This window comes from Zea mays, chromosome 6, assembly GCF_902167145.1.
Source record: "Zea mays cultivar B73 chromosome 6, Zm-B73-REFERENCE-NAM-5.0, whole genome shotgun sequence".
Taxonomy (NCBI): domain Eukaryota; kingdom Viridiplantae; phylum Streptophyta; class Magnoliopsida; order Poales; family Poaceae; genus Zea; species Zea mays.
In genome coordinates this window covers 99,607,137-99,617,489 of record NC_050101.1, presented here as the reverse complement: position 1 = coordinate 99,617,489, position 10,353 = coordinate 99,607,137, and positions in this window count along the sequence as shown.

Genomic DNA, 10,353 nt, shown 5'->3' with positions numbered 1-10,353 from the left:
CCTCTATTGAGCCACACATGATAGAGGAAGCACTTCAAGATTCGGATTGGGTGGTGGCGATGCAAGAGGAGCTCAACAACTTCACTAGGAATGAGGTATGGCATTTAGTTCCACATCCTAACCAAAATGTTGTAGGAACTAAGTGGGTTTTCCGCAATAAGCAAGATGAGCATGGTGTGGTGACAAAGAACAAAGCCCGACTTGTGGCCAAGGGATATTCACAAGTCGAAGGTTTGGATTTCGGTGAAACCTATGCACCCGTAGCTAGGCTTGAGTCAATTCGCATTTTACTTGCCTATGCTACTTACCATGGCTTTAAGCTTTACCAAATGGACGTGAAAAGTGCCTTCCTCAATGGACCCATCAAGGAGGAAGTCTATATTGAGCAACCTCCCGGCTTTGAAGATAATGAGTACCCTAACTATGTTTACAAACTCTCTAAGGCGCTTTATGGGCTCAAGCAAGCCCCAAGAGCATGGTATGAATGCCTAAGAGATTTTCTTATCACTAATGGCTTCAAAGTCGGAAAGGCCGATCCTACATTCTTTACTAAAACACTTGAAAATGATTTGTTTGTATGCCAAATTTATGTTGATGATATCATATTTGGGTCTACTAACGAATCTACATGTGAAGAGTTTAGTAGGATCATGACACATAAATTTGAGATGTCTATGATGGGGGAGTTGAAGTACTTCTTGGGATTTCAAGTGAATCAACTCCACGAGGGCACCTTCATTAGCCAAACGAAGTATATTCAAGACATTCTAAATAAGTTTGGGATGAAGGATGCCAAGCCCATCAAGACACCCATGGGAACCAATGGGCATCTCGACCTCGACACGGGAGGTAAATCTGTAGATCAAAAGGTATACCGGTCGATGATAGGTTCTTTGCTCTATTTATGTGCTTCACGACCGGACATTATGCTTTCTGTATGCATGTGTGCAAGATTCCAAGCTGATCCTAAGTAAGTTCACCTTAGGGCCGTAAAACGAATCTTGAGATATTTAGTTTATACTCCTAAGTTTGGGCTTTGGTACCCTAGGAGATCCACATTTGATTTAATTGGTTATTCGGATGCCGATTGGGCAGGTTGTAAAATTAATAGAAAGAGAACATCAGGGACTTGCCAGTTCTTGGGAAGGTCTCTGGTGTCTTGGGCTTCAAAGAAGCAAAATTCTGTCACTCTTTCTACCGTTGAAGCCGAGTATATTGTCGCAGGCCATTGTTGCGCGCAATTGCTTTGGATGAGGCAAACCCTTAGGGACTATAGTTACAAATTAACCAAAGTTCCTCTTCTATGTGATAATGAGAGTGCAATCTGCATGGCGGATAATCCCGTTGAACATAGTCGCACTAAACACATAGCCATTCGGTATCATTTTCTAAGGGATCACCAACACAAGGGGGATATCGAGATCGCATATATTAACACCAAAGAACAATTAGCCAATATCTTTACCAAGCCACTAGATGAACAAACATTTAACAAACTTAGGCATGAGCTAAATATTCTTGATCCTCGGAATTTCTTTTGATGTCTTGCACACATAGCTCATTAATATACCCTTGATCATGTCTCTTTTATATACTATGACTAATGTGTTTTCAAGTGTATTTCAAACCAAGTCATAGATTGAAAGGGAATTGGAGTATTCAGCGAAGACAAAGGCTTCCACTCCACTCCATCAAATTACTCATCCTTCGCCGTCGCTCCGAGCCGCTCTTCAACTTTGGTATAATCTTCACTCTTATGTTATTTACCATAGGGAGAGTTCAAAGGGCTTATATTTCACTCAAGTATCCGTTTTTTGCGATTCATGCCAAAGGGGGAGAAAGTATTAGCCCAAAGCAAAAGGACCGCACCACCACCAATTTCAAAATTTTGAGTTAAGAAAAGATTTTTCAATTGATGATTTTTCAATCGATATCTTATTAGAATTTCAAATTGGTACTACCCTTTTAAAACTAATATCTAAAACCCTCTTGAACATTAAGAGGAGGATTTGATTAAGGGGGAGTTTTGTTTAGTCAAAGGAAAAATCATTTGAAACAGGGGGAGAAAATTTCAAATCTTGAAAATGCTTCTCAAAATCTTATTCATTTACCTTTGACTATTTGCAAAAGGACTTTGAAAAGAATTTACAAAAGAATTTGCAAAAACAAAACATGTGGTGCAAGTGTGGTCCAAAATGTTAAAAATAAAGAAATCAATCCATGCGCATCTTATGAAAATTTATTGGTTCAAATTCTAAGTAACCTTTGCACTTACATTATGCAAACTAGTTCAATTATGCACTTCTACATTTGCTTTGGTTTGTGTTGGCATCAATCACCAAAAAGGGGGAGATTGAAAGGGAATTAGGCTTACACCTCTTTCCTAATTGATTTTGGTGGTTGAATTGCCCAACACAAATAATTGGACTAACTAGTTTGCTCTAGATTATAAGTTCTACAGGTGCCAAAGGTTCACAACAAACCAATAAAAAGACCAAAAAAGGATTCAAATGTAGAAATGGCGCACCGGACTGTCCGGTGCACCACCGGACAGTGTCCGGTGCACCAGGAACTCCAACTCCGAACTGCTCACCTTCGGGAATTCTAGAGGCCGCTCCGCTATAATTCACCGGACTGTCCGGTGTAGCACCGGACAGTGTCCGGTGGCGCACCGGACTGTCCGGTGTGCCAGCGGAGCAACGACTACTTCGCGCCAACGGTCGTCTGCAGAAGGCATTAAATGCACTACAGTGCGCGCCAGAGTCAGAGTAGAGCCAGATGGCGCACCGGACAATGAACAGTGCATGTTCGGTGCACCACCGGACTGTCCGGTGGCCCAGAAGACAGAAGCTCCAACGGTCGGAATCCAACGGTCTGGTGACGTGGCAGGCGCACCGGACAGTGTCCGGTGGCGCACCAGATTGTCCGGTGCGTCATGCGACAGCAGCCTTCACCAAACGGCTAGTTTGGTGGTTGGGGCTATAAATACCCCCAACCACCCACCATTCATTGCATCCAAGTTTTCTGACTTCCCACACCTTACAAGAGCTATAGCATTCAATACAAGACACACCAAAGAGATCAAATCCTCTCCCAAGTCCTTAGTTCATTCCAAATCAAATAGTGACTTGTGAGAGAGTGACTTGTGTTCATTTGAGCTCTTGCGCTTGGATTGCTTCTTTTTCTCATTCTTTCTTGTGATCAACTCAATTGTAACCGAGGCAAGAGACACCAATCGTGTGGTGGTCCTTGCGGGGACTTTGTGTCCCGTTTGATTGAGAAGAGAAGCTCACTCGGTCTTAGTGACCGTTTGAGAGAGGGAAAGGGTTGAAAGAGACCCGGTCTTTGTGACCACCTCAATGGGGAGTAGGTTTGCAAGAACAGAACCTCGGTAAAACAAATCCTTGTGTCTCACTCCTTATTTGCTTGCGATTTGTTTTTTCACCCTCTCTCTCAGACTTGTTCATAATTCTAACGCTAACCCGGCTTGTAGTTGTGCTTAAGTTTATAAATTTCAGATTCGCCCTATTCACCCCCTCTATGCGACTTTCAGCGCCAGCATTTTCATACGTGGCAGCTGACGTGTCGAGGTCATGGGGGTCGGCGCCATAAATCTTGGCGCCGACCCCCTATCGGCGGCGAAAATCCTGTCAGGGGGGTCAGTGCCACAGATCTTGGCGCCGACCCCTTTATACCGGTCAAACTGGTCAATTAGTTTTTTCACGCCGCCGCCAAAATCCTCTCGCCCGCCGCCCCACTCACCCGAGCTCGCCGCCGCCGCGCCCATCGCCCCTGCGCCCGCTGCCCCGAGCTCGCCCGACGGCGCCCCCTTCCCTGCGCCCGGCGCACCCGCTGCCCCGGCGGCACCCCCTTCCCCGCGCCCGGCGTGCCCGCCCCCGTGGCCGCCGCCCCTGCCCCGATCTCACCGCGCCGCCGCCCGCCGCCCCGAGCTCGCTGCGCCCGCCCCCGCGACCACCGCCCCCTGCCCCGCGACGGCTCCCGCCCCTCGCCCCGTGGCTGTCGGCCCCTGCCCTCGCACTCAGCGCACCCCGCGGACGCCGCCCCCTACCCCGCCGGCCTCTCGCCCACCGGCCCCCGCTGCCCGCAGGCCTCGCAGCCACCGCCCCCGATCGTTTAGGTAATTTTTTAACCATTTAGTTATTGTGTTAGCATTTTTGTTAGGTTTGTTAGTTTTGTTGCTATAAAAAGTTGTTTGTTGAATGTGATTGTCGTGAAAATGAATTTGATAAATGCTAATTTGATCGAATATGATGAATGTGAGTCAAATGTGCATGTTTTTTATCCTCCCTATGCAGGGGAGGTGCTGTCAAAATTTACAATTATTATATAGTAGTAATTTATAAGGTGGTTAGTATATTAGTGGGTTGTGGTTATATTTATAGTTATGTAGCTAGTAATTAGTGGGTTGTGGTTAGGCAATAACTGTCACACCCGGGTTTTAGGGGCACCAAGACCCGGGCGCGAACATAATCACCAGGTGTGCTGGAACCAACTCTCACACATATGATGAATCATGGCACAGGATCGAATGTCACATCTTTACTACGTAGCAGGAGTTCTATACAAAATAAATAAATAATTACATTATAAGAAGACAACGGTCCAGCAACCCAAAGTTGACTGGGAGACGACGGCCTAGACCTCTCACGAACACATCTCAGCATCCTCCATGCGCCTCATCCTGTGGTACCTGTTCTTGACCTGTTGGGGTGTGAGACAGCAAGAGTGAGCTCACATACGTTCATCGCTCAACAAGTTGTGGGGAATAATGTGCATGAACTCGCCAAAGGTGGGAGCTCACGTGAAGTGTAAGGCTTACCAAAGAGGATGGTTAGAGCTGAGCATTGCTTTTAAAGTTGGTCAAAATTTTATTAGCAATTACTAAGTATAAGTAAATACCAACCCAATTAAGTAGTAGAACAAAAGTAACAACATCACCTGCGATGCAATGCATATGACAAATTGAATTTAGTCCCATAAGTTAATCATCAGAGAGTCCTGAGCTGCTCATGACCGTGAGCTCGGCTAGTATACCAGTTTTACACTCTGCAGAGGTGGTACCCTTTACCCACAAGTCATGTTACCCATCTGCCAAGGGATCGCGACTTCCCATACACCTCTACCGAGGAGGCGAGGCAGGGTAACACTACGAGGCCTTTACAAAGTTCCACTAGCTTCAGAAAACCCGCTACAGTTTATAGGAAGCTCCAATGCATGGTTCTTGCCTGACCGCCATCGCAGCAAAATCAACCAAGGACCTCCCTACACTGACCACTCCCCTACTGCCCTTGCCCCTTTCGGGTAAGGTAGTCCTCCACTAGCTTTCCTAATTAATCAGCCAAGGGCGTCCATAAACCCTTGTGGTGGCACGTGTTTCTCAAGTTAAGCTCTATGTTCCAATTAACATTAATGATCTTGACATGAACATAAATAGAATAACAAAATAACTGGAACATAGATATGATAAATAATTATCCCAAATCCATGTAAAGCAATAGCAAACTACCCAAGTGAGTCAGGGTAAACAAGGTAATGAGATAAACAATCTAGGGTAACCTATTGGGTCCCATCAAAATTAACCTATGCATGAATAAATGATATTAAAGAACATTACTGGGTAAAAAGTGGTCAAGGGCACAACTTGCCTGGGACTTGAGATTCCAGGTACCAGAATGATCTTCAGATGACTCGTGACCTCACGCTAGTCGTAGCAATACAAACGAACATGGTATACGCAAAATTAACATCACAACAAACATAAGAATAAACTGAATACTAATAATCTACACGTTGCTACGAGATCATAGGAACGAGAACCACTAAATTCGGAGCTATGATTATTAAGTTATGAATTTCCGAAATTATTTAGTGCTTAGAATAGATTAATCCTAATGAACAAATTCAATTCAAGTTTAATGGCTAAACATTGTTATTAGTTGATAGACAATATTAATACAAAATTATTGCAACTGGAATGGGTTAAAAAGGAGTAAAAATAGAATTTCTATGAATTAAATAAGTTCCGGATATATTTTTACACAAAAACCATTTCCTAAATTATTTTTCTGAATTTCCTAAGCTTCTGGACTAGGCGCAAATAACAGAGAGAGACAGGGGTTATTACGCAAAAATTCATGAGACTCAGGATTCCCACATACAGGACTACGGGTTGATAAACTATTAATACATGGTCTCTTTTGCAAACTAGGCACGATGAAGGGGTACGAGTCGATCTCAGCCACCTGATCAGATTCAAGGGCCAGGATTAAATCACTCTGACACTGAAGCGGTACGCGAGGACCGCCATCAGATCAAGATCCGACGAACCGGATTTAAAGAACTTCAGACCACCCATGGCCCCACGATCGAAGATCTACGGTTAACCACACCACGGGCGAACCAGAATACCAGATCAAATCCTGGTCGTTCGTTCCACGATCAACGACCTCCCCGTGTCTTCTTCCTCCTAACCAACCGGTCACGGCGGCCGATAACGGACAGTGGCAGCGCCATTGCTGGCAATCCCTCCACCACGCTCTCCCCGATTAACCAGGCACGGAAGCAACCGCTAGCCACGGCGCGCTCTGCCTGGTCATGACGTAGTGCCGACATACTCCTGAGCACTAAACCGTCCGAGTCGCACAAAAAAATAAACAGAGAAAACGATGACACAAAGAGAAAGATGCTCACCGGCAACGAGACCGCAGTGACGTCGACCCTCGATGTAACGACACGACGACAAATTTCGGAGTATGGAGGAAACTCGCCAAGGCTTCGGTGCTCTTTAACGCCCTTCGGCGAACTCCCTGCGCATCGGCAAGTTCTAGCGCCATGATCCTCTGCCCCTCGCAACTTCTCTCTTGACAACGGCGGGCTCCCAGCCACTCGACATGGCTCGACTGAGGCTTGAAACAGGAGAGGAGGTATTTCCCTACGGCTGGCCGGACGATGAGCATAGTTTATATAAGCCAAGGGCTCAAGCTAGGATCGTAACCTCATCCGTTTTGTCTGACGCATTTGTATAGGTTTGTTGCAAGCCTGGCTTCGGGAAATCTCTCATGAAGATGTTGTCCCACTTGTCAGAGATACGCAGTAGCATAGCCACTCGCCCACAATCCGTGGAAAGAAGCTTGGATGAGATCACTCATGAGGTCATGATGATGCAATCTCCGGCAAGGAAATAAAAAAACAGGGAAAAAATTCACACATGGCAAGGTGGTGTGGGCTGGCTAGAGCCAAGAAAATGGCCCAACGGAAGGAGAAGTGTTTTTTTTCATTTCTATTCTATTTGCTAATTCTATTTTCAGATTTTTTTATTCAAACTTCAAATCCCTTTTTAATTTCTTTTTTTTCCAAATTTGAAACTTCAATTCAAATTTTAAATCATGTTTGAACTTTAGCTTTCCAAATATATCCAATAAAAATCCTAATGTGAAGATAATGTCTATTATTTATTTTATAATATTTTTATTTTCTTTATAGTGTATATACTTTCCCTCTTTCATTTTCAAATTCTATTTTTTTTAAACTTAAACTTGTCTCGCGAATTTAAGCACAAATGCACAATTACAAGAACCTCAGCATGAGATGCATAATCTATATTTATTTATTTGCTATTTGACTACTTTTCTTCTCTTAAGTGAATATGCACAAAAAGGAAAATTAAATATTTTCCAAAAACACATTCATGAAAAAAACATGTATTTATTTATTTTATTATTTTTACCTTATATGAATTTTAGGGCTTTACAATAACCATCCACAGTTTATATTGAATGTTTAATTGGTGTTTCAAATAGATGGACAATTTTTTGAGCTTATATCATGGAGGCAATGTGGAACAAGATCCATATGGAAATGCCAAGTTCATTGACATGCGACACGTGCCGGTACTATTCGATGGTAGACCCTCCTTGAGTGATGTGTTTACAAAGGCTAAACAAAACTAGGTTACCATGAAGATGATGACATTGCGGTTGACAGAGTGCTTAACATTGGTCATCCACCAAATGTCATAAGACGAGTCATCCCAATTGATTGTCAACTGGATTGGGATAATTATGTTACTTCGGCTATGAAGACCCATTTGCAACTCATGGAGGTTGTGGTGCGTCCGGTTGTAGTAGACCGTCCCCCTGAAGACTTTGATCGTGCTATCGATGACGTGCCAACTGTTTCTGATGCTCAATCTGGCCCCAATTTGATCCCATTAAGTCAGCCAGGAGATGGCCTGTAGACAGATTCTGCTGCGTGTATCCCTTTGGCACAAATTCTTTGGTGATGGTTTTATTGCCTCCAACAGTATTGTTTTAGGATTTTGTAAAATTATTCTTGAATCATTGAGCTCGTTTACACCAAATTATTTTTTTAATTATGTAGGTGGCGGCTTGAGACACATAGTTTTCATCTTCCTTTTGGTGATATGACAGTCACATTAGAGGATACACAGAAGATACTTGGACTCGATGTTGGTGGGAGAGCAGTGACAGGCCAATGTGACTCTGACGGTTGGAGGGCTAGAGTTGAGGCCTTTCTTGGTAGAGAGCTTCCTGCTGAGGGCGTTGACAGGACTGCTGGAGTACGCATCACATGGCTCTGTAAGTCGTTTGGTGTGTGACCTGCTGATGCTGATGAGGATACAGTCCAGTTCTATTGTCGGGCTTGGATCCTGCACATGTTTGGTTGTGTCCTCTTCCTAGACGCCATAGGAGACTTCGCGTCATGGATGTACATCCCATGTCTAACCGACTGGGATACAGCTGGACACTACAGTTGGGGCTCCGCTGTGCTTTCTTTTTTGTTGCGGCAGCTTTGTGAGGCTTGCCGTCGTACGTCCTCATCTTCGTCTATAGGCGGTTGCGTCTACCTCCTGCAGATATGGATGTGGTTTCGCATACCAGTTGGTCGGCCACGTGTTTTCCAGCCTAGAACATGGCCATGGATCATTGTTGGAAATGACCGTCTTCGACCGACGTATGCTTATATTTGGGACCAAGTGGCAGCTCCTTTTGCCAAAGCTAAGAGGGCATACATGGAGTATGTTAACGAGTTTGACACGCTTTCGGCCTCTAGCGTAAGTACTCAACATGTATATCTTATCGTTATGAAATTTGTTTTATTATACTTAACATAGATTGCTTCATTTTTATTTCAGGTCACATGGCAGCCATACAACGCACCTGAGTTGGATGAGATGATCTTTAGTGAAGTATGCAGCAGTGAAGATGAACTCTATATGATGCAATGTCCTATGATCTGTTTCTGGTGTATTGAGTGGCACCTACCTCACAGGGTTCAGAGACAGTTTGGTAGGAACCAGATATGGCCGGTTGAAGATATTCCTACTTCTAAGGAGCTACACAAGTAAGTTTGCAATCTATAAATTCAATTATTCCAGTTTGCAATTTATAACATCAATCATTCGCAACTTTGTGTTCTTTATATGATATGATTTGTGTGTAGATTTGACTGGCGAAAGCAAAAGAAGATAACAGACTTCCGTCAACATCATCTGATATTTATGAATTAATGGGATTTGGGTGCTGAGAATGTATATTCCAACGATGAGTTACACAACAATAGTGACTACAGGCGGTACCAAGCTTGGTACCAGGGTGCGACTTTTTAAGATTCTCCAACCACTTCTTTGTCTTTCCCTGATATTTCTGTGCCAATCCACTGCTCAAAATCACATAGCGGTGGAGGAGTCTACAAAACATGCAATTATTAGTAGGTAAAAAAACATTCGCCACTCCGAGTCTTCAAATTGTTAACATATTACAAGACTATTCTCACCATTAAATTCATCTGACGTTGAACAATAGTTGGCTCAAATGCAAAGTTAGCACACATCCAATACCTCTGTCGATAGGTGTCATGATCCTCAGACTTATAAACCTTACAAGGATCACCACAAAAACACATAGACACTGGAACACCACTTGGCAAAGGCAGCGGGTCGAAGGCAATTCCGGTCAAAGGACCCTTCCTAAATTTCCATAAGCTCTATAACAATCACAAATATAATAGACTCATAAAATAAGAGGCGGATCCAACACTTACCTTTGTTTAGCAGATTTACCACGCCTAGATATCCTATAAATCAGGATGATATCTCTAGTTTCGAAGAATAGGAATGAACACACAAAATCAGTCGAACGTAGGGTTCTATTTATAGGCACGTACCTCGACGCCATAGATCTTGGCGCCGAGGTAGGCGTCATTGACCGGCGGCGCCTACCTCGGCGCCAAGATATATGGTGCCGAGGTATGTGCCACGTAGATTCTCCGGTATCCCTCCATCTGACGTATGCACGCCAATAATATTGCCAC